Source organism: Myotis yumanensis, unplaced genomic scaffold (assembly GCF_028538775.1).
Source record: "Myotis yumanensis isolate MYYU_CA2020_CCGP unplaced genomic scaffold, mMyoYum1.0.hap1 SCAF_15, whole genome shotgun sequence".
Taxonomy (NCBI): Eukaryota; Metazoa; Chordata; class Mammalia; order Chiroptera; family Vespertilionidae; genus Myotis; species Myotis yumanensis.
The window spans coordinates 51,997,627-52,022,874 of record NW_027223766.1 but is presented as its reverse complement, the minus strand read 5'-3'; the positions used below and the strand labels follow the sequence as shown (position 1 = coordinate 52,022,874).

At 50.4% G+C, this 25,248-nt stretch overlaps 1 long non-coding RNA gene across 2 annotated transcripts in view; it reads left to right on the top strand.

The window, feature by feature from the left end:
• LOC138993012 (uncharacterized) overlaps positions 1 to 21,990 on the top strand; it is a 133,642-nt gene extending 111,652 nt beyond the window's left edge. Inside the window, exons 2-6 of one of the 2 annotated variants that reach the window (XR_011468219.1) lie at positions 11,714 to 11,831; positions 12,550 to 12,760; positions 16,312 to 16,423; positions 16,715 to 16,860; positions 20,312 to 21,990. This is a non-coding gene — a long non-coding RNA (uncharacterized lncRNA). Of the gene's footprint in view, positions 1 to 11,713; positions 11,832 to 12,549; positions 12,761 to 13,620; positions 13,676 to 16,311; positions 16,424 to 16,714; positions 16,861 to 20,311 lie in introns of those variants that run through there. The other variant, XR_011468220.1, reaches the window with a different exon arrangement.
• Positions 21,991 to 25,248: the final 3,258 nt, after the last annotated feature.

Below are 25,248 nucleotides of genomic sequence, written 5' to 3'. Positions count from 1 at the left end.
GAGGGGAAAGCGCCACTTCGATGTGACCGAGGTGGACAGGGCATGGCCTCTCTCTCGCTAAAGTGGAGAATCAACGCCCTCATCCAATTAGCACACCGAGGCCTGTGGGAGCAGCGCATCTTGGGTGAGGCCGGGGAGGGTCTGGTCGAACAACATTCTTGCAGTGATGACTGGTGGAGAGTGAGGTTTCAGATGTTTAAAGAAAACATTCCCTTTTTTTGTTTGTTTTCCTACCAACTCACTAGACATTTGAGGATCTTCAATAAATCAGTCTCTTCTAAATCCTGGGGTTAACCTAGAATAAAAGACAGGGCATTGGAAATGCATCAAGCAGGAAATGTAATTAAATGGGGCTGCGCAGTGGAGGTCTGGGCCAGTTAATAAGAGAAGCAGAGAGGAGAAACACTGCCGTCGGAGCCCCGGAACCACAGGTGCGAGATGGAACAAGGAAGCTTTCTCTCATACTTCGGCGTTCCTTATGAAAAGGCTGTCTGTTCCCAGTGACAACATGGTCCGTGGGCACAGCCAAAACCAGGCTCGCCTGGCGTCAGTGTCCTCAAGGGATGAGCAACGCCAACCAGCTTCCGGGGACCCCTCTTGTATTTCAAAACCAGGAATGGAAGGAGCAGCCTAAGAGGTGAACTTCCTCCCGTCCGATACAGAATCTCCTCGAGGCACATTGAGGATGTCAAAGCCTTATCACTTCAACAGAACACACTGGCCCAAAGGCCCTTTCAGCACAGATCCCAGTGTTGGCTTTGCTACGAGTTCAGCCCCCTTTCCCCCCTTTTATTTAAGGGCTAGAGGCCCGGTGCATGAAATTTATGCACGGGTAGGGTCCCTAGGCCTGGCCGGCGATCAGGGCCGATCTGTGGAGCGACTGGTGGGGTGATCAGGGGAAAGGGGAGGGCCCTGCTCGCACCCGTCTTGGCTGGCCTGGTGCTGCCCACTCGCCAGCCCCTCCCCCTGCTGCTGCCGCTGGTCAGAGCCTGCAGACTGGGGGCAGCTCCTGCATTGAGCGTCTGTCCCCTGGTGGTCAGTGCACATCATAGCGACCGGTCATTCTGCTGGTTGTTCCCCCGTTTGGTCAATTTTCATATTAGGGTTTTATATAGATAGATGAGGTCAGCAGGAGAATGTTCCAGGTTCACATGGCCTTTGCTGTTCTGTGTTTCTGCTTCAGCGAGAAATCCAAGAAGGGCCTTAGCCAGTGGATAGAGCGTTGGCCTGCAGACTGAAAAGTCCCAAGTTTGATTCTGGTCAAGGGCACGTACCTCATTGCAGGCTCCTGGCCCTGGGCAGCAGCCAGTCGACGTGTCTCTATCACATTGTTGTTTCTCTCTCTGTCTCTCCCTCTCCTTCCACTTTCTCTAAAAATCAATGGAAAAAAATCTCCTCAGGTGAGGATTAAATTTTTTTTTCATGAAGTGATTTGCATACGGCATGCATAATCTACTTTGGGAAATATGCCCTGACGTTTCCTGTAAAAACGCTGTGTGTGTTTGTTCCCTGTCCTCTTGTATATCGTGTGAATGCAGCAGGATTGGGGGCAGGATTCTGGAAGCGACAGCCTAGAATGCAGGTGCGGGGAGTGGAGGCTTATTGTGCAAATGTCACGGATTCCTGCCCCTCCGCCTCTGGGTGTGAGGGGTTTGCAGCTCTGCCTCTGCCGCCCTGCAGGCCCCGTTCTCCGCGGAGGGTTCCCGTGTCTCCACACACACTCGGGCCAAATCCTCAGGCTCCCAAACCTGAGGAGAGAACCAGATGGCCCTTTCCGGGAGGTGGTGCCGCAAAACAGACATAAATTACATTAAAAACAAGATAATGCGGTTGACATCTGGTGAGGTGGGGAATCCACGGGATATTTTTATTCCTGTGGAATTCAAGATAAAGATGATATTTCAGAATAAAAGAATAGGAGCCACGGGCTTTAGATACAACCAAAGTGCCCCCGGCCAGTAAGCCAGCCTGGGGCTGGGGGAGGTGTGCGCTCACGAAGGTGAGGTCCGCTTCCGAGCACCTCCCTGTCAGCGAGTGAGCAGCGTCCTCCCCTCCGGGTGCTGTCCAGGGGCTGTGAGGGAAAGCCACCACCAGGCCGACTGCCCGAATGGCCAGGAAACGGCTAAAGCGCACGGATGGCGAGGGAGTCCCATGCTGGGTCCCAACACGGTGTTGTGCCCGCAGCCATCCCAGCCATCGGAGAAGCAGCCGTCTCCAGCCTTGTTCCTCTCATGGCGCGCACACTGATCACTACAATTCTATGTCACGCCAACAAACATTTTTTTTTTTTTTTGCAGACCTGACGAAAAGATAGGTATAATGTTGATTCATTCCCACCGGATGGCCAAGGTGTTGGCTGTTGTCACTTGACAATCGAAGGGAAAGGCAGTCAGGGCCCCTGTGAGTAGTCAGGTGCTGCACGTTTAGATATTCTTGCGGCTCACCCGCTGAAGGTCACCGGTGGAAGGCAAGTCCTATCCTAAGAACTCTGTGGCAACAAAGTGCATTGTCTAACCAAATGCATTTCGTATTAATACAGAAAAATCCCCGCATCATTATTATACGCATGCTCTGTATCAGATATTGTGCTAACGGTCAAGGTGAGTTCATGTCCGTCCCTGTCCTCCAGGGACGCGTGGGTGGGAGACACATAGACACTGACAGCCAGCGAGGAAGCCAGCGAGAAAGCCAGCTCTCGAGTCTTGCCCAAGTCCTCTGGCCCCCCTGCACCCCGACCTCCTCTTGCCCACCAGCTGCTTCTCAAGAAGAGGAAGGTCCTGTGAGTGGGATTTGTTCTCGGCTTTATTTTGCAAACTCAAGCCAATTCCTTCATGGCCCCTCCCGGGCTCTCCGCCATCAGCAGAAACAATCACAGGACCCGCCTCCTTGGCCCAGGTGCCAATGGGCTAGCTCATCTTCGCAGAGGGCTCTGGAAATGTTCAGGACAGAGGGTGTTTAGGACTGCGCTGTGGTCTCACAAACACAAAACCAGAGGGCAGAGCAAACCATTCTTTGCAGCCAAAGGGATAAAAACAATTGCAATGAAGACAACGAAGCCAGAGCCATCATCACTTCTGGAGTGAGTGGTTCAGGAGCCAGCAGCCCCTGAGCCAGTACTGGTGGCCAGTGGAACACCTCCTGCACCCAGCAAACATCCCCAGGCTACAACTTGGCCCAACTCTTCAGCTTCCCTCGCCTGGAAATGCTGCCCACGTTTCTCTGCGGATGCTTAGTTCCCTAGTTTATCTGTAGCTATTATCTATCATCTATCTGTCTACCTATCTATCTATCTACCTACTTACCTATCTTCTATCTCTATTTATCTCTCTATCTCTAACTCTGAACCCATCCCCATCCCGAATCCCATCCCCATCCCCATCATCTCCATCTCTGCCTCTCTCTCTATCTCTCCCCAGTAGTCCTGGACAGGGAGCAGGAAAGCTAGAGCTAAATGGGAAGATAGAATGCATCCCTTGAAATCCTTTATTGTCTGTTTGAAAATAAGATAGTCCAAGTGTTTCTGGCATGGCCTCCAAGGCAGGCAGTCACAGGGGCCTGGCCAGATTCTCACTCCGCCCGCTCCCTCCAGCCCTCTGCCCTCCTGCTCCATAGCTCTGGCAGGGAAGGGGCACGCTGCCTGGGGAGGGACCCCGCCTGGAGGCAGCCAGGAAGTTCCCAGAGGAGATGCCGTCTTATCTGGATGTCGAACAAGACACGTGATCCCTGTGCACTGAGAGGAGATGGGCCATGGCTGGCAGATGGGGGCCCGCAGCGGAGGGCCGGTGGGAGAGACCAGGTCTGAGAGGAGACGGGGGAAATGCTGTTTGAAGGGACGTTTATTCCCCATAAGGAGTTTGCTTTTTCCAAAGAGAGGTCATAGCGTCAGCGATGTCTCCGGGAGGCCAGAAGGCAAATTACCAGTTTTTAAAACACTACAGAGAAACAATAGAGAGAGAGGGCTGGGAGGTGAGAGTGGCTGGGAGAGTGTGAACTTACAGACTTCAGAAGAGCTACATGTACTTCAACATGAACAGCAGCATAAAGATCGAATTCCCTCCGACGCCCCTGTAGGGTCAAGGAGAATAAATAGCAGAATGGCAGGCACAGGCAGCAGCAACGGGGCAGAGAGCTCAGAGCCGGGCACACAAGTTCAAAGGCGGCGGAAAGACATGGAGAAACGCATCCAAGACACCAGGGAAAACGTATCGGGGTTTATACCCACCTCAGGAGGTAGGTGCCAGGACTCAGGAAGGAACTGCGAAACACAGGACTTCGTTTTAGAAAATGTGGGTTAACCACGCCAGGCAAGTTGTCAATAAATAACACCGGGGGAGCTGTAAAAAGTGGAGAGGAATTCACGGAAAATGAAGGAGCCTGAGCCGATCGGCCTCGGGTGCCCTGCGTCCCCGGCTCTGCTCGCAGCTCTGCCTGTCCGCCCGGAGGAGAGGCTTCCCAGGCCTCCGAGATGGTGGGGAGACAAGACCCTGCGAGGCTGCTGGCTGGGGCCTGGGGGCAGGATGGAAAAGCCACACCAGAAGGCGCCGTCCCTTAGGCATGCTCATCAGGTTTCCCGGGAAGATGTAGAAAGGGGGCCGCCCTCCCCCCCCCATCGCCACATCAGTCAGGTGCCAAGTCCTGTTGATCCTCTTCCCCTCTCTCTCTCTCTCTCTCTCTCTGTCTCTGGCCGCCACCCTCTCCCACCCTCTCCCAATGGCACAGGGTTGATGCCTTCCTTCTCCCGTGGCCTCTACCAGAGACTCACCCCCTCGGTCATGGTCATTCACCTTGTGACTCCCCACGCTGCTGCTCGGGCTGCGCTTCCTCCCAGAATGACAAGACCACCCGTACAGCTTCTTTCCTTATGGGTTCCAGTGGCTCCCAGCACCTGCAACGTATTTAAATGCTAGATGAGGAGTAACATTAGCAGCAAAGCAATAGTAGGAGGTAGCTTGGAGCCGGTGTTCTGAGCGGTTTCCACACATGAACTTAGGATAAATCCCCAGGTCCCTGATAAGGAGACTCAGGCACAGAAGTCTCCAGTAGTTCGCCCAGCTCAGAAGCCAGGAAGCGGGGAGCTGTGTGATCCACACCCAGGCAGTGAGATGGAAAGGTCTGTGTTCTCACCCACTCGGCCACGGCCTCACTGTCCTTACCAGCTGAGCTCTGCCTCCCCCTCCACCTCATGGTCCTAAACTCCAGCCGCCTGCACAGGCATCCCAGCCCCGGGCCTCTGACTCCACGCCCACGCTGCCTCTGGTAGAATTCCACGGGACTCTATCGCAGCGCGCGCCCCTGTGTGGTTCACGTCCAGCTTGACTGTGGGGGTTAGTTCTTTGTTTACATTGCTGGCTGCACACGCTAACATTTGGTAGAGGATGTTGGCATCTGTGTGCGTGAGAGATACTTGGGTTTAGTCCGTCCTGGCAACGCCTTTATCTGGTTTTGGCACGAGAGTGGTGCTGGCCTCCAAGAGTAAGTCAGGAACCACTCCCGCAGCCTCTGTTATTTGGGAGAGATTGTGCAGAATTGGTACAATCGCCCTGGCTGGTTGCTCCGTGGTTAGAGCGGTGGCTGGCAGACTGCAGGGTTGCTGGTTCGATTCCGGTCAAGAGCACGGACCTTGATTGCAGGCTCAATCCCCGACCCCAGGTGGGCCACGTGCGGGAGGCAACCAATCGCTGTGTCTCTCTCACATCGATATTTCTCTCTCTGTCTCTCTCTCTGTTCCTCCCTTCCAGTTTCTCTGAAAAGCCATGGGAAAATATCCTCACCTGAAGTTGAACAAAAATAAATAAATAAATATAAAATAATATAAATTGGGGATATGGGTCAAGATTCATGGTTTTGCGTGTGGATGACCAATTCCTCCAGCAACATTTCTGAAAACACTATCCTTTCTCTATTGATTTGTCTTTTAACCTTTGTTGAAAATCAATTGATCTCATTTGTGTGGGTCTATTTCTGGACTCTATTCTGTTCCATTGATCTGTGTGTCTGCGCGTTTGCCAATACAAGACCCTCTTGGTTGCTATCGCGTTAGACTACACCTTGGGAGCTGCGGTCCTGCCATTTCATTGTTTTCTAAACTGTTTCTGCCATCGTGGTTAGTTTTTGCTTTTCAAAACAAATTTGTTTAGGGTTATGTTTAATTTCCAGATGAACTTATTGGAATTAACGTCCTAACAGTGTTTTTAAAATTGTTTTATTCATTGATTTTAGAGAGAGGAAGGAGCGAGTGAGAAACATTGATGTGCTGTTCCACTGACTTACGCATCATTGGTTGATTCTTGTATGTGCCCTGACCGGGATGACACCTTTAACCTTGACGTGTGGGGACGACGCTCTAATCAGCTGAGCTACCCGGCCAGGGCAACATGGTCTTTCCTGATGGATGTTTCACGTGCACTTGAGAGAGTGTATTCCGATCTGTTGGCTCCCAGATCAGTTCTTCTTACCGATTTCCACCCCTATTTTCCATCAGTTGCAAAGAATGTAAAAGTGCTCACATGTCAGCCTGGATCTGTCCATTGCTCCTCCCAGCTCTGTGAGCCATGCTTAAGGATGGTCTGTTTTAGGTTCATGTATGTTGAGGATCATTTTGGGGTGGCTTTTTGGGGGCTTATTTATTCCTTCATTATTTTGTTGTTATTGTGAATGTTCTTCTTTCTCCTGGTAGAAATAGTGCTTCAGTAGACACTTTCTCATATTAATGTAGTTATGCCAGCTTTATTTTGTGTATTTTCCCATTTTCTTTTAATCTATGTTGCACTTGAATAAGAAAATTAACAGAAATCATTCTGTTCATCAGAAAACGTAAAGAAAATAAAAAGATAGGACATGGACTGAGAATATAGTATAATACTACAAATTACATATATTGTATTTTAATATACATATGTATAGGATGGCATAGCTTTGGTTCTATTCATATCAACTCTCTGATGGAGGAAAGCAAACCCTAGCATGAAACAGCAAACCTTCAATCTTCCAAATACAAATTTAATAAGAATAAACATAATGGTGACAATAATAATAACGATAAAGCTAAAAATAGCCAAATTTTCTTAAATTTACTACGTGCTCATAATAAGTTCTCTTACCCCCATTATGTCACTTAACCTTCATAAGAACCTTCTGACTTATATCCTTCTCTTAACCTCATTTTATCACGTTGGTAGGAAAAATTCCCAAGATTCCCTGGTCCCTTAGATTCTGCTTTTTGGTTATCCAATCAAACTGTAAATGAGGTGCTGCTGTGCAGAGACTGTGCGAATGTGATTAAGACAATGCATCAGCTGACACTGAGAGGGAATTTCCGAGTGGCTCTGACCTGATCGCACGAGCCCCGAAGCATGGAATTCTCTCTGGATGGTGGGAGAGGGAGGCACACGAGATGGGCGAGGTCTGAGGCATGAGCAGGGCTGGGCCATGGCTGCGAGAGGATGGAGAGGCCACGTGAGCAGGAATGAGAGCAGTTTTCAGAAGAAGAGAGGGCCTTCCAGGTGACAGGCAGTGACCTCGGGAAACAGAAACCTCAGTTCTCTAACCACAAGAAACCTGGTTCACCCTGGCTGGCTGGTGTTCATTTGCCTGGGTGGCGTCTCATGTACCAAAAGGTTGCCGGTTCGGTTCCCGGTCAGGACACATGCCTGAGTTGTGGGCTGGATCCCCAGTAGCGGGTGTGCAGGAGGCAGCCTATCAATGTTATGCTTTCACAGTGATGTTTCTCTCTCTCTCCCTCTTTCTTCCTCTCTCTCTCAAAATCGATTTAAAATTATTTTTTTAAAAAGAAACCTGGGTTCTAGCAACAACTCCAGTGAGCTGGGGAGTGAGTGGGTCCTCCCCCGGAGCCTCCAGATCGGCCTGGACCGTCCAGCTCATTGTTTATGGCTTTGCAAGACTCTAAGCTAAGTCAGGTCAAACCAACTCCATTGTCTCACCTACAGAACTCAGATTTAATAAGCAGATGTTGCTTTAAACTACCAAGTCTGTGATAATTTTTTTCTTTAAAAAAAACACCAACAGATTTTTTATGGACTTCTTAGAGAGAGATAAAGGGAGAGGGAGAGAGAGAAATATCGGTGTGAGAGCAAAACATCATCAGGTGCCTCATCTACCTTGACTACCGGGGGATTGAGCCTGTAACCCTGGCATGTGCCCTGATGGGGAATCGAACATATGCCCTTTCAGTGCCCGGCATGATGCCCAACCAACTGAGCTGCACCAGCCAGGGCAAGTCTGTGATAATTTGCTACACATCAAGAGAAAACTAATATATATATATATATATATGGCTAAAATTAAATTTAGAAAGATTGCATAACTTTCCCAGTACAGTCTCATTCAAAAATCCTTATATATCCTACCTCTAAGCTAATGCAAAAACACACTGTGTCTTTTTGCCATGTATTTAAGCTCCTTCCTCTTGTCTAAATGCCACGTCCTCTCTTTTGGTCATCATCATCATCATCATCATCAGCCATCTATGCTTCTTTGTACTCTCTGAGGCATCGAGTGCCACGCGAGCACAGAGCTGGAGTTCAAGGAAGGGAAAAGTCTCATTAAACTGATTTGAATTCCGAACGTGGATGCGTTTCCTATCCCCTTCAGATCTCAGCTAAAAAAAAAAAAGATTTTAATGAGGCTTGCATAAATCAGAATGTCATTATATGGTCTAATAGTTAACTAATCCTTAATTGTGCTGTACTTTGAAATTTAATGACCATCACAGAGAAGCCCATCGAGAGGAAAATGAACCCGGACGATCACTGTAGGAGAATGCACGAGAACAATGCCCATTACCGAAGCCAGAAGCGGGCTTTCATCGCCACCTTCCTGGGAGAGTTCGCAGGAAAACTACAATTGGGCTATTGTTCCATTGTTTTTGATATTTGCTTTTCCTCTGGTTTGCTGACTTGCGTTGCCATGCGTTGATGAATCGAACAATAGGCAGAGATCAATCAAGACTTTTCTGTGTTCAAGGACAATAGGACCAGGAAACAAAGGGCAGGAGGAGCTATAACCCGACTTGGTCTCTGGACAAAAGGGCCTTTAAAACATGAAAGAACAAAACATGAGGATTGAGTAAAACAACAGCATCAATCAATACCCAGATCGTGTCACTTTATACTGTATGTTGCTGGGAAGTTCATAGAAACACTTCAAAACCTTAACCAGACTCATCGGTCTTTGCTGGGCCCCTCCCCTGGACCAGGTAACTGTTTCATACATGATCTAATGTTCTATGGAGCCAGCAAAGCAGGTATTCACCCAGCCCGTTTGCGCGTGTAAAAATATACTCGAAAAGTCCATGCAACTTTCTCATATGCCAAAAAATTCATTTGTAGCATATTATGGAAAGGAGTAGCATGAAGTCAGATGTCAACAAAATTTCAATGATTATTTACGAAATCGGTGTAGATAGCATAAAAGGTCAAAATAGAAACATACCACTCTCTCAAAAGAATTTAGCTTTACATAGGGAGTGACCTTATTTGCCAAGACTAACATAGAAGCATATGATAGAACAAAGAGTCGGACTGTTTGACATCATGAGCCACAATATACAAGGCACATGGGGCTTGATATGCCTACGCAGAGCTATGCAGATGATGAAAAGGGTGTCTTGGTGATTCAAGGAGTTTGATGAGTAAAAGCAGCTCATATAGATGCTCTGATACATAGAAAGTTCACTTAAAAATGGACAAAGCCGTCTGCCTGGGTGTGGCTCATGGTTTGAGCATAGACGGGTGAACCAGGAGGTCATAGGCACCTACCCAGGTTTCAGGTTCGATCCCCAGTGTGGGGCGTGCAGGAGGCAGCCGATCAGTGATTCTCTCTCATCACTGATGTTTCTGTCTCTCTCTCCCCTTCCCTCCTTCTTTGAAATCAATAAAAACATATATATGTATATTTAATGGACAAAGTACCCTCCAGGCTGGGAACATCCTAACGAGTTGCTTGACACAGGTAAAGAAATATCAGTTCAATCAAAAACAGGTCAAACTGAGTCCAGATGACAGACTCCAAAGAGTGCTGTTTCCCGACACCGAGGTGGACCCTCAACCAGCCTGCTCGCCCGGGGCGCTGCCCCCTTCCCGTCGGCGATCTATGGGCGAAGGTCACGAGTGACACGGTCCCACTGTGTTCCGCTCCGGATTCACGCTCACCAGACCTGGAGCTGCTCTGCACCTGACGTCCTAATAGATTGGCTCCTAAGAGGAAGAGGCTCCAATCAATCAGGACCCATGCCAGGCGCTGAGCAAGAGGACCGGCTCCGTGGGAGCCCGTGGACGGGCAGCCTGACGGGCAGGTCGGTCTATGCTGAGCGGAGTCGGGGAAAGCCTGCTTCCTCCCTGTTGACCTCACAGAGTCGAGCCACGGATTCTGCAAACTGAGGGTGGGCCTCGCTCTGCCGGTGGCCTTTCCACTGTCCTTTCTATTGAGTCTATGGGGTGACACTGGTTACAGATTACACAGGTCTCAGGGGCGCAGCTCTACAACCTCTCATCTGTGCAGTGCGGTGGGAATTCGAAAGGTCAGCCGTTCTGTGAGGCCGGAGGCCACAGCCAGCCTCCCAGTCGGCTCAGTGCGGACCCGAGGCCGCTGGAAATGGGAGAAAACAGAGTCCAGGCAACTCCCGGTCCTGAGAGGGGGTGCCCCGCCCTCCACAGCTCAGCCTTAGGCACCTTCAGTGGTCAAGGCACAGAGGTGAGCACCACCGCCCTCAGCAGCTGCTGCAGGCCTCCGGCCCGCCTGGCAGGTTCTTCTGCCTTCTAGACCTTTCCACAGCACAGGAGAGACACGAGTGGGCCTGCCCACTCTCTGTGCTGAGGACCGAAGTCTCCCTGTGCCTCACCGAAGCCCCTGTCCCGGTCTCTGGGACGTGGCTGCCCTGGGTGGATGCAGGGCTGAGGAACTCGGGGAGGGTGCGTGGGGGGCAGTCTGCGTGATGTCACCTAGAGTTCCGTAGCTGGACCTTCGCCCTGACACCCTCATTGTCCTGTCCAGCTCTCTCCTCCCCCTCTCTGGCCGTCCATGGCCCGGCGTACCCTTCTCTCTCGGTAGCATGCATGCACACGTTTCACAGACAGCCGTTAATCCTGGTGTGAATGATACTTCCCATCTGTACTCTATGCTAATTGATACTCTTGTGTCCTAATCAATAACCAAGGACAAAAAAGCAAAGCCAGCCCAGCCGGCGCGGCTCAGTGGCTGAGCATCGACCCCCGAACCAAGAGGTCCTGGTCAGGGCACCGGCCCGGTTGCGGGCTCGACTCCCAGCGTGGGCCGTGTAGGAGGCAGCCGATCCCTGATTCTCTCATCATTGATGTTTCTCTCTCTCTCCCTTCCTCTTTGAAATCAAAATATATATTTAAAAAATGAAGTATTCATTGTAGCAACAGTAGCAAGTGTATATAGTACATTTTCTCTCATTCTTTATAAAAACATTTAAATTTCTCCTGCCCTTTTCTGTCCCTCAAACACACTAATTACTCTTGTTTTCTTTTAATTAATCTTTTTTCCCCCCTCTACAGGCAAATCTCGTTATTGGATGCTAACTTTCAAACATGCAGATAAAATATTCTTTGATGAGTCTCTCCCTCTAATTATTTGCAAGATAATCTTTCATTTAAGTACTAGCAAATTGTGGGCGCTCCCTCTTGCATAGCAATGAGCCACTCACTGGCGGTTCTCCGCGGCTGTGTTGTAGGCGCGGGGCGTAAAGGCAGTGATGCCGGCCGAAGAGCTGAACAGAATCTGCGGCTGAACCACCGTTTTCCACCCACCAGCTGTGCTCAGAGGCGAGGTGTCAGCATCTCAACGAGAGGGTGAGATGGTCCCCCTTCCACAGGGGGGGTCTCTACGCTTCGGAGCAGCCCGCGGCCAGCTTCAATACCCCATCACCCGGCCTTTGATTAGAATGACTTTTGTTATTTATTTGAACCTGCAGAGGTTCCAAATGCGTTGTTGGTAATTAAAATTTTAAAACCTCAACACCAGACGTGGTAGCAGCTACTATATGTTTCTTCAAAGAGTTTCCGGAAAGAAAAAGAAAAGGTGCTTAACTTTGAGTTCAACGTGTGCTCAGCGATTAAACAACAAAAGGAAATCTCTAGCTGCCGGCAAATAAAACGGCAGCCATTCATTTCGTTGCCACAAAATCTTTTGGAAAACCTACTATGCGTGCGTCACCGTGTGTAGATCCATCATGTGAGCGTGTGTTCCTGAGACGAAGTCCAGCATGTCCTTGGTGCTTAAGAACTGGAATTCCTGCCCGGCCGGCCTGGCTCAGGGGTTGAGCGTCGACCTATGAGCCTAGAGGTCCTGGTTTGATTCCCAGTCAGGGCACATGCCCGGGCTGCAGGCTGGATCCCCAGTGTGGGGCGTGCAGGAAGCAGCCGATCAAGGATTCTCATTGTTGATGTTTCTCCCTCCTTCTCCCTTCCTCTCTGAAATCAATAAAAGTGTGTTAAAAATTAAAAAAGAAGCCAGCAGAACCCTTTGATCTGGCTACTTCTTTAACCTTCTGGTTTCTCTCCTGGACAGACTGCTTTCGGGAAGAGAGGCAGTTCCAACCGGAAGCCAAGGCCGGTGTCTCAGTGTTCACTATCCAGGGAGCTTGAGCGACTAACTCCTCCGCCTCCTCGGCGACCTGTGGGCAGGTGCGCCCAGCGGCCGCGCAGCCACAGGCGCGTGCACTTCTGCTCCTCGAGGCTGCAGCCGCTCATTCGCTGTCTGTGTCTCATCCTCTTTGCAGGTGAGTTGGGAGTAGAGTCAGATGAGGGTAAACTCGTTTCATCATGAAGAGCCACCTTTCTGGCCACACTCGGCCTCCATTCTTTTTCCTAGAGCAAAACCCATGAAGTAAAGCCCAGGGGTAGGAATGTCTATTTATTTATTTTATTTTGTTGTTAATTCCCACCTGAGGATATTTTTCCATTGGTTTTTAGGGAGAGTGGAAGAGAGGGAAAGACAGAGAGAATCATCGATGTGAGAGAAACACATCGATTGGTTGCCTCCTGCATGAACCCCAACCAGGGCCGGGGCCGGGGAGGAGCCTGTAACCGCAGTGCGTGCCCTTGACCGGAATCGAACCCAGGTCAGCACTCTATCCACTGAGCCACACCGGCTCGGGCACAAGTTTGACCCCATCAACACTGCCTCCCAGGACCCTCCTGGAAGTCGGACCCACCACGCGATCACTCTGAGTGGTTCATGTCTTCTCGGAGCGCCCCACTTCCCCGCCCCCGGGGCTCCCCTGTCAGCCTTCAGTAAATGGCACAAGAACCCATTGTGTTGGTGATTTACCTACAGGGAGACCTTCTGCTTTCTTATTTAACTTCCACATTGAATGTAAATGTTTTGTATTTACTTTTCACCAGTCCTCGTAAGCCTGAGGCCAATGAATGAATCCTGAGTAAAGGAATAAATGAGCTGGACTCACTCCAGAATGCAATTCATTTCCTGTGAGCAAGTTGGGAGCCTCGGGAATTAACTGTTTCTCACCAAGAGGGGACTTTATATGCTTAGGTCTGCTTTTTGTTAACAGGGATTCCAGAACGGGAGTCGTCGGCAATACATCTTTGGTCATGGTGGGTCCCGCTCCAGCTTAGCAACGTATCCCGTAGTAGGCGGCGATCGCGGGAATTATCCCAGTAGACAATATCACCTGGTGGGTTTTAATAGCTCCTGAGGGGTTCCCTGCCCTTAAATTGGTCTTTTTCTCTCTTTAAATACAGGCTTTATTGCTTAGAGCAGTTTTGGTTCCCAGCAACATGGAGCAGGCCATGGGTTTCCCATATGCCCCAGCCCCACACGTGCATAGACTTCCCCAGGACCATATACCCCCCAGAGTAGTGCATTGATTATACTTGATCAGCCTCCTTTGACACATCATGGTCATCCAAAGTCTGTCAATGTACACGCGTTCATTCTTGGTGTGGGAACAAATATCCATTTGACATGTACATCCGCCATTATGGTATCATACGGAGTATTTTCCTCTGCTCTATCTACTCATCCCACCCTCCCCTCTGACCCCAGCAACCGCTGATCTCTCTGCTGTCTCCACAGTTTTGCCTTTTCCAGAATGTCCCGGAGTTGTAATCATGCAGCATGTGGCCATTTACACATGGGCTTCTTTGCGTCACCCTTGGTTTCCTGTCCCCATGTGAGACATTCTTCCCCCAGAAGAGAGAGAGGCGGAAGCAGCACGCAGAGCAGGTGGGGTGGGAGCACCCTAGACTTCTGTGCAGTCTCAGGAAGGTTCATCAAAGCCATCAGTCCTGGAGCCACAGTCAGCTGACCAAGGAGTCTGAAGTCTCCCCCAACGTGGGTCTGCTTTGCCGTCCATGCGGCAGGCACCCCAGGTGGGGACCCACCGTGAAACATGCTGCCCTGGTGAAGATGCGACCACAGCCACCCTGGGCCTCCATCAGTCCCCCTCCTCGGCGTGGAATCTGCCAGGCACACTCTCCTCTGTCGGATGACATACCTGCCTTTTACTCTAGGATGAAACCAATTGTTGACATACAGCTGGTGCTCAATAAGTGGTTTACTTTTTCCCATCAGGAGAGTGGGCTAGGAAAAAGAACTCAGCAATAAGCATAGCCCTCCTGCAGGCCACTCTCTGGCGATGGGCTGGTGTATCGAGCATTACGTCTGGCGGCCCCCTCTCTCTCCAGAGCCCTGTTCTCATGCCCACGGATGTCACCATGGCTCTCTCAGTCTGCGCCACGCTCTCTCCAGGGGCCGTCAACTGCCCCTTCATTAGCCTGTCATTGCTGCAAATGAGTGTCACCCATGAGTGGACCTGACTATATTTACTCCATAATGAACATCATTTAACCCCGTCCTGCTTTCTTTGTGACTTTTCAGCAGGGAGAACACTAGAGGCTCCTTGTGTCTCTGAGTGGAGGAATTGTGCATTCCTGGGGGCTGGTGGACCACGTGGGTGGAGGTGCTCATGGGTCCCAGCCAGTTTATATCATGGAAAAGACTAAAACGAACTCGGATGGAAACGGTCATAAAAGTCAATCAACCCAAAGTTTGAACACCGCCGCTTAGTAACGGCATGTGCCATCATTTGCAGGACACACACGAGTGTGCTTCTGCATAAATCAGGGTGGTCTTCGTGCCCATTCTTGGGGAAAAAGAGGCAGATATATTTCAAGAATGACAGTGTTGTTGCGTAAATGAGTGAAGAACAGTAACTGACAGGACTGGAGGAATGCAGGGGCCAATGTGCAGGCATTGGCTCGTTCAGTAAATAGTCCACAGTTCCCACCAGGTATTGGGCACAAAGTTCCCAAAGGGAAAGGTGACTGGGCGCCTCAGCGAACACACCCTGACTTCAGTGGCCACGTTCCGGACACGGGACCAGCAAATGTGGAAAGCAGCCCTCGGGTTGCAGGTCCCGCATTAATATGGGACAACGGGGGAGAGATTATGATGCTTGCACGTGCATCACAGCACTTTTCAGTTTTACCTTGTTGTTGTTAGAAACACCCTTCATTCGCATGCATTTGCTAGAAATACCCTTTACCCAGTTTCCTCCCAATGGAAGCATCTCCCTGTAGCTTTCTTAGGGATGCTTCCGAGGAAAGAAAAGCATATGCCGACTTTGCAAACCTCCGCCTGCACTGAGGTGTTGAGATTGGTGTTGTGATGACTGTCCCCCATCTCGTCAGGTGGCCGACACTTGAATAAACCTCTTTCCTTTTTCACCGGCATCTGTCTCATGAGTTCGGCTTTCGCGGCTACAGGCGGCCGAACCTGGTTTTCAGTTACAAGAATAGAGTCATTCTTGGCACGTATTCGTCCTGGTTGAGTGTCTGCTTGGTCTTTCAGGTTCACGTTTGCTGTGTATTTACTGTTAGAGGTGGTGGCACAGATACCAGAAATCCCAAATGGCTCATTCAGAGCTCTCCCGTCAAAGAGGGTTCTATAGCCCATGCCATGGTACACAAGGAAATGAGATTTGCTTTAAAATCTGAGTTGAATGCAATAACTTGAGCAAAATCACTTCGTTTGCCAGCTTTAGAATTTTCTGTTCCGTAGGCACTAAACATTTTGTGGTAAACTGTTTTGTGGTGTTTAACTGGATGTTTCATAACAAAGAAAGATACTAGTTGTTAACACTGATTCAATGCTTATCTGTGAACCAGGGATGCGATTCCTAAGTTTTCAGCCCTAAAATGAAAGGTGCCTCTCAAATAGAGAAGAACAGAGAAGAGAATTTAAGTAGAATTCCTTGTCCATGTGCTGACCCGTTAATTCTTATAGACGATGCCTCTTTTCATTGGACAGGTTGTCCTCGGCGCAGGCAGCGTCACAGGGACACTGTCAGGAGCCGCCTGCAGGAAACCAGCCTGCGTCACGTTTTGCGTGGTTTCTATGCAGCTTGCAGTGAGAGTTTAAGGTAATAACACCCTTGGACAGACACAGTCTTCATTTTGGCTGTTAATTCACCTATTTGATCATTTCTGCCATTCAAATATCTGTTCTTTCATTCATTCTTAATATGCTATGTTCAAATATTGTACTGGTATAGAAAAGGCTTAAATACTTCATAATCCCTGCCCCTGAAAGACTTACAGTTTATGGGGAGAGTTAGACAGCCCACATATCCCAGTGTGAATATTATTTTATTTTTAATACTCTCTGGCATGATGCCATGCTCCCTCTAAGTACCTTTTTCCTTCCTCCACAGGTGGACCTTGAGGCTCCGAGAGACTCAGTGATGTGATGAAATGTCCCTGTTAGTGAGGAGCTGATCCAGGCTGCAAACCTGTGCCTGTCTGGCTCTGGGATCGCCATGTGTTTCTACTACAGTATCTGCCTGTGAAAGATCATGGGGTAGGTTCAGTGATCAGACATCTTCAGAAAGCATTAAACTGCAGTTTCGATTCATCTTCACGGGGCTGAAATCGCAGAGTCATCAGTCAAGAGTTCCTTCTGCTCTAGGGGACTTTTCTAAGGTCTAGAAGCCACCTGATTCCTTGGCTCAGCACTGCTTCCCTCAGCTTCAGAGAGCATCACATGACCTCGGCTTCTGTCCTATCTTCTCTTCTAGCCTTTGATTTTTTTTTTTTTTGGCCTTTTTTTTATAAGGATGTTTGATTGCATCAGGCCCGTCAGGATAATCCAGAATAGTCTCCCCAGCTCAAGATCCTTAATTTAACACGTGGACACAATTCCTTTGGAAATGTGAGGTAACGCAGTCACAGTTCTGAGGATTAGAACAGGGGCACCTGCTCTATTTCGCACACCGTCACTTAGCTCACCACTGCCTTGGTGAGGGCACTTTGAGGTGTTCACACCTATCTTTAGAAACTTCTAGATTAGTGGTTTTCCACTGGATGGTTTTGCTCCTAGAAGGGACAATAGCAAAATCTGGATATGGTTTTTTGTTGTTGTCACAACGAGGGGTGCTACTGGCATTTTGTAGGTAAAATCCAGGGATGCCACTACACACCCTATAATTCACCAGACGGCCAACACAACAGGGAATTATCAAGCTCCGAAGCTAAATAGTTCAAGGGTGGGAAACACTGATTTCGATGAATAGAAAGTGGCGGGAAAAGCGATGAATAGAAGGTTACGGTGCTAACATGTAGAACCCACAGAGGGAGAAAGTGGCCTGATCGCCTCCAGTAGTAACACTTGAGATGAGACATGAAGGACATACAAGGTTCCTAAGAAAACCGTCCATGGGAGGAGATGAAGGAAGCGAGGGCTGGCGCGTAAACCTGTAGAATTGCACGGTGAGTCCTGTGAATCTCCGAGAACTTGAGTGCTGCTGGGGGAGAAACTGGGCGACGGGTGAGAAGTGTTTCGGGTGATAGTGTTAGATGAGGGGTCACTGGACCGAGGAGACCAGACTGCATGCTGTGGTGTAGAAAGGGGTGACCTGGGACCAGGGGAAATGTCGCAGGGGGTTAATACATACAGTGATTTTCAAGTAGAGCTGAGAGCAATGCTGGAAATTATTCCCCCTTTCTTAAAGATAAACGATCACAACATTCTTGGTGTATCAGCAAGTTATTTATACAGGCAAGTGGTTGGACTTTGCGATTTTCCAGGATAGCCTAGAGAGCATCTTTGCTAACTCCCTCCATTTTATATTTCACAGTGGTCTGATATATTTCAGAAAGTGAAACCATTTCATCTCTAAACAGGGAAAATGCAGCCTTTCTCCTGCGCAGGGACAAGCTCAGTTCTCCCACTGTCTCTCTCTGTGTATCCTTTACTTCGCACACAGAGAGCGCTTTATTTCTGATACTTCTGGTCACCAAATGTGTGGGAGGTTTTCCCCACAACAAGCAATTCTGTTTGGCACCAGCTGAGAATTTAACTCAACTCTTACACTATCCACCTGAGATGGTGTCAGATCCCACAGGGAAGGGCTCAGTCCCACAAGATAGAGAAATAGCTGGTGTATTTTTCTCTTCTTAGGAGGACACCAATCATCTTCGATTAGGGCCCCACCCTTCTGACCTCAGTTAACCTTAATCACCTTCTGAAAGGTGCCATCTCCCAATAGTCACATTGGGCTTTAGGCTTTGACATATAAAATTTGGGGAGGAGGTGTCACAATTTAGTTCATAATAGATACTTAGATGTGGAAAAAGACCTAAAATCAGGGTCTGGATAATCGTTAGAGTTTTGTGAAGACTCAGAGAAGATTTGAGTAAAACTGAGTTGTCACTGGTTGGACATGCAGCGGTGGGGAGGGTTGGTCAGGGCTGTTCCCACAGGCTCCACGAAGGGCACAGAGCCCGAGGGTTTGCTTGTAGTTCATCCAAATTCCAGATGAAACCAGAGCCCCAAACAAATCAGGATGCTCATGTAGCCTGCAAGGCAGCAGATGATGCCCAAGGCACAGTCTGCATAAAACAATGTCCCGGACAGAAAAACAAATGAGCACCACCAGCATTCCAATTGTCCTCCCTCACACTTACGCTCTACACGTGCCCGCTGTGGCTGTGTTGCTGATGGGTTCTCACACGTCTGTCCTCTGAGGAAGCAATAGGAATATGGCCTAGATTCTGTAGAACAAAAGCTGTGTCTTCGAGGTGGCATAACTGTCCTTGAATTTAATCAGTTTTCTACTTTCAGATAAGATTTTTTTAAAAATTAGATTGAGTAACACATAGTCTTTTCAAAAATCCCTATATATAAAAAGCCAGCAACCAGAACAGGTAAAGGCGGGCAGCTGGGATGGAATACAGGACTTACTGTGACGGGTCAGTCAGCCTGGGAGGGGGTGGGAAAGGCTGGCAGTGCTCCCGAGAGGGAGGGAGGGAGGGAGAGCAGGCCCTCCATCCTCCGGGCTGTAGGAGTGAGCATTAGGGAGGTCCTAGGAAGAATGGTCATCAGAATATCCATCAGCTCCCAGGTGTGGCCTTTCAGGGCCGTGGTCTCCACTGATGGGTCAGTGCCAGGGCAGGGGCTCATTAGTCATGCAGCTGGTCTAACCCAGGTGCCAGGGGAGGGAAGGCAGGGGAGGGTCCAACCCCCCTGACCAGCCCTATGAAAGGTCGGGGTCTGACCCGCATGGCCAGCGATCTGCCAGGGAGGAAAGGTCACCCTGGGCCAGGTGCTTGGTTTTGGTTGTTGCTAGGCACCTGGGCCCTCCGCCGTGAGGACCTTCTGCCTGGCCATGGGCCTTGCTCTGCTCAGGTCTAGCTGCCTCCCACGGAGCAATCACTGGCCTCCAGTTAGATGAGCTGGGAGCTGCCTTTGTCCTCTTGCCTGAAGGAAAATGGTTTCTATGCAGCACATTTGCAGGTTAAAGGAAACAATAAAAAGAAATCAACAAACTCAGTTGCTATCACCTTAGGAGGAGACCCAGGTCCTTGAGATCAATTGAACTCTGAACACGGGAGCCTCCTGGCCACCCTGGCTGCCCTGCGAGTCTCCCAGGGCCCTCTGTTCCCCGTGTGGCACTGAATCCTTTACAGGCGCCTCTGACTTTTGGGTGTCTGAGTTCAATGTCCAGGCTCAGAGCCAAGCAGGCAAGGACCCTGTCCTGAGGCCAGCCCCACAGTGCGGCTGCCAGCAGCCAGCATCTCGGGGATGGTGGACCTGGGGGCACGCTGCAGCCCCCTCAGGAGTTAGTGTGTGCCATGGTCCTCAGGGGAGAGTCAAGGTCAGACTGAGGAGACCCATTCCTGGGATTTGCAGATGGGAGTGTGAGGTGGCTGAGCAGGGAGTGTGAGAGGCGGTGAGAAGTCAATGTTCTGTGTGACTGTCTGTTGTTATGGGGAAATATTTCCTCTTCCTTTGCCTGTTTTCTCATTCATAGAGGAAGAAACCAGACCAGCACCCACCACGTGGAAGACTGCCACACCCACATGCCCGCCCACCGGTGACTGAGCCATGCCTCTCTGATCGGCCAGCGACTCAGACAGACGATGCCACATCCGCACAGGAGCCTGCACAGCGGGCACCCCTGGACTGGGATGGGAAGCCCGTTGGTGCTTACAAACCATTGGGCATCCGCACAGATATCTCTGCAGACGGAGCCTGAACCCAGTTCAGGGTGATGATGACTGTCCATTTAAATATCATGTGGACAGTGCATCAGGTGCTCTTTATACTAAAAGCAACATAGGCTATGGAAATCCCGGTGCACGAATGCATCACTGGTGGAGTCCGGCTGCCCCCCCGCAACATGGGGGCCAACCGGGCTGGGCCAGTAGGGGGGAGGGGCCAAGGGAGGTTGGCCAGCTGGTCCTGCCCCCTATCCGGCAGGGGTCGGCCACAGTGCACATCATAGCAACTGGTTGTTCCGGCTGTTCTGGCTTTCTGGTGGCTTGGCTTTTATATAGAGAGATGAAGGCCAGACTCTACCCTGTCCGTCTGCGTGTGTGTGTATGTATGTGTGACTGTGTGTATGTGAGAGTGTGTATGCATGTGAGAGTATGTGTGTGCATGTGTGTATGAGAGCATGTATGCTTGGGGGCATATGCCTTTAGTGCTCTCTGTGGGAGCTCACAACTTTCGACACATTAATTTCTGTCTCCACTGGGAGCTAACGTGGCTATTTAAATAAAGAGCAGGGGGCAGAGCACACATTTGTCTTTTAAGCTTTCATTAATCATGTCTCACGGCTTTCTAAGAAATGTCAGGTATGGAATAAGAGATTTACTGTAACATGGATCAGTTAATCTAGCTTTTTCCTCACCCAACCATGCTGACGAGCTGGGGATTTCAGTTATTACACAGGCGCGCACACACGTGGCTATATTAACACATGAGCATATCTAAATATAAAAGTAAATGCATACATCTATTTATATCTACTTATCAAATATGCATAAGTGATTACTATGCATCAGGAATTAAGCTGGTTTATGCATATATGCACATGCAGACACTGACAGGGAAGTGACACATTTCAAGCTTCAGGGGATGCACTTCGCACATCCACACCAATGGTTTGAGTGACATACAGCTCAATAGACTCAAATATTCTGATAATATACAGCCAACATACGAAACATTTCCCAACCAAGTGTGGATGATGTCACTGTATCTAACTGTCGTCTGCATTGTGTGTAATTAAAACTCCTGGATTCTTGGTGGCTGTTTCTTCCGTGCCTGTCACCTGGCCAGCGCTGGGCACACGTGGAAGATGCCCTCAGGAGCCGACCTACTGAGGAGTGTTTGGGCCTCAGGATCGAAGAAGAAGAAATGGAGTCACTTGTGCTGAGCCCACTCAGCAGACCAAGTCTGCGACCTACCTCTCCCAGGGAGGAGGCCTTCCAGATGAGAACAAGGTGTCCACACTAGGGAAGTGATCTGCAGGGCGAACCCTGCTCTTCCCCCAAGGGAAGGCCACCTTGCCTGACATTTCTTTGTTAGAAACTTCCTTTTTGTGCCTTCTTTCTGCCTTATAAACATCTCCCATTTCTACAGCTCCTGGGGGTTCCCTTCTGTTTGCTAGATGGGATGTCGCCCAATTCATGCATCGGTGATGAAAGCCAGTTGGGTCTTCAAGTGTCAGGAGGGGGGAGGAGGACAGGGAGGAGGGGGGAGTGAAGGGGGAAGAGGAGAGAGGGGGAGGGGGAGAGGGAGGAGGAGAAGAAGAAGGAGAAGGCGGGTAGAGGAGGGGAAAGGGGACTGGGAAGGGGAGAGGGAGGGGGAGGGGGAGAGGAGGAGGAGGATGGAGGATGGGGACAGGGAGGAGACAGAAGAGAAGGAGGAGGAAAGGCTGTCTGTGTGGGTTGCCTGGCATCAGGCCAAGTGGCCAAGGAGCCTGTACCTAACACTGAGAAAACTTGGAACTGAGCTATGGGCACACTTCGCTGGCCGCACCGCCCTTTCTCTGGCCTGTTCCGATGCCAGTGCTCCTCTTGAGTTGAAATCATCCTCTGGGCTACCACCCCCGCCCCTCCCCATGTAAACAGCCTCTGCAGAGAGTGATCAGCTCCCCTTTCTTAGGTAAATTCCCCTTAACATCTGAGAGGATCTTTCCTGAAAATCCACTGAAGGTCCCATAGAAAAATCTACAACATACAAGGGAGGGGGTGTTAAAAGAAAGAAATAAGTAGAGAGAAAAAGAAAACAGCAAGAACAAGGATAAACAAGCCAATCAAAGCACCTGGCGAGTGAGGATGATGTCACCGCTGAGTCTGCTTAGAGAGCCAGTGACTAAGCCTTTCCCCGCCCTTGGCTGCGAGCAGGAGGGAAGAACAGGCCATTTCTGATGGACTCACACAGGCAGGGGACACAGACGCCTGGAGGGGCCCAGAGTGTGGAAAGATCACTAACGTGAGTGTAGGGAGAGTGTCAGGGAAGTGCTGTAAATCCTCTCACTCCTCCTCAGAGAGCTGGTGAAGGGAGGTAGAGAGAATCCTGCCGGAGATAAAGATAAGGGATTGATTGTTATGCCCAGATTTCAAGATTCCCAAGAAGCCACCAGGGAGCCAGCCAGTCCGATGCAAAAGCAAAGAGTCTTTTATTTTAAGCCCGGGCTTAGCTCCTCTACCTTCCTTACTGACGCAGCAGCAGGTGGCAAAGAGAGAGCAGTCTGCTCGAACCAGGGGTTTCATAGAGGGTTGGAGTAGGGGTGGGAGAGGGGGCTGTGCCCCCCGCCGATTGGCCAGGTGCGAGCTGGTGACCCATTACACAGGATGTGGTCATAGCGATGGCGTGCACTTCCCTTGATTACCATTGGTTAGTCCAGAGAAATGGTGGGTGTGGCTAGCAGAGGCTCCTTCCGAGGGGGAAGGAGCCTTCGCTGAGCACATGGTTCCATACAAAATGGAGGTCCCTTAATGGATGGGAAGCCAGCCACTCGGCTCCCATGCAAGGCCTGCCGCCGTGGGCGTCACCGGGAGGCGGGCCGCCCACCACCCCGCCTGGCCCTTGGGTCTCCCGCTGCTCGGCCCCGAAAGTGACTTGGAGGCCGAGGAGGGCGGCCCGGGTCCTTCTGGGCGTCCGCGGGCCTGCACCTATCTGGTCAGGCGCTGCCTCGGCCATGGCTGCCCGTCATCCTCCCTGCCAGATGCCTGCGGGGCCACGTGCCCCGCCGGCCCTTTCATTGATGTCTCATTTAAGCCTGCGCTGTGATATATGCTGATTGATTCTAGTCAACATCCCAGCAGTCGACAGTGTGACCGTCCGTCCGTAAACATGCGAGTATTTGTACCGCTTCCGGCTGCCCCTGGGGTCTTTCCCATGGGATGAGATCAAGAGGGACATGGACGGGCATGAGTGAGTGTGGCTGTGTTCCAATAGAACTTTATTCGTGAACATATTTCAATTGCATGTGATTTTTACATCATAAAACATTCTTTGTCTTTTGATGCGTTTTTCAACCATTATCCTATATAATGAAAGGCTAACACATAAATTGTCCCCTGGACTGGGAGTTCAACTAGGAATTCAACCAGCTGCACTGGACAGTGACGCTGCCCTGGTGCCGGCCAGTCACTCAGCGGAGAGCACAGCCGGAGAGGACACACCTGGACGCTGCTGCCTCTGCTACTGGACCTTCCTGGGAGCTGCCCACAGTCTCCGCCCTGAGAGCCCTGAGGATGGAGGGCCCAGGGCCTCTCCCTCCTGGGAGCACAGCCTGCCTCCCCTTCCCTCCACCCAGGCAGGTCCCCTGAGCTTCCTCGCGCCCCCGCTCCAAGGCCCTTCCTTTGCCTCCACAGCTTGTCTGCCGACCATTCCTTCTGGGCATGACTTCTCCTTGCGGTTCACCCAGGAAATGCTCTCTGTGGTTTGGGTCTTGTCTGAATTCCTTCCCAGCCAGAACCCAAGTTCTGAGGTTGCTGAACACACAGGTCAGACGCCGGGTGCCGTCCCCACCGCCCACAACATACTACGTGCTAAGCTGTGAATGCGTCACAGAACGTCCCGGACACTCGGGAACAGCCTCTGAGTAATGCTGTTAGTAATAAGCTGTTCTTCAATTTCAAGCAAAAGATAGAAATGACGCGTAAACTGGTGGGAGTCTCAGCAGAGAAATGGCAACTATAAAAAAATAAAAAATAAAGACCCAAATGGAAATTGCCAACAGAAAGCCGTTCTGTTCTTACAGGTGTACTTGGAGAATTATGAGGAGAGGGGTTGGCAGGATGTTTTAAACTGCAGAGTCCCTTAAGCAATAATCATAACACAATAGCCGCTCCGCGGTGCTGCGCGTCTGAGAGGTGCCGCGAGCCCAGAGAACCAGCCCCCTGACGAGCGGAGAACATGGGTGGTTGGCTTCGAATTAGGCCGCGATGAGCCGCGCAATCCTGCGCTTACATTACCCCCCGAAGGTGAGATCTGTGAAACCAATGGCCCCGTCGGGCCGCGCGCCTGCTGCACAGCCAATGCGTCTCGCCTCACTGGGGACCCTCCAGCGGCCACCTCACTGTGGTAGCGGGAAAGATCAAAGCAGTCATTACTGCTGGAATGAGACTTCTGTTGACTGGTGCCACGCACGAGGGATGGCTGGCTCTCAGGGAGCCTCTCCAAGCATGTGGCCACCACCCCAGGCAGCCCACATCCCAGCCTCTGGCACTGCCATGGCCCCGGGTGGAATTGGGTACCATCTGGGGGGGGGGGCGGTGTTTAATCACAATAGACAGACCAACCCAACCGCTGCCCAACTCATGGCTACTTCCCCTTGCTCCTGGAGTCCCGGAAGTCACTGGGCTCAGCAGGACTAAAAGGGCAATCTATAGATATAAAAGGCTAAGCAACCGACTGGCCGGTAGGTATGACACACACTGACCACCAGGG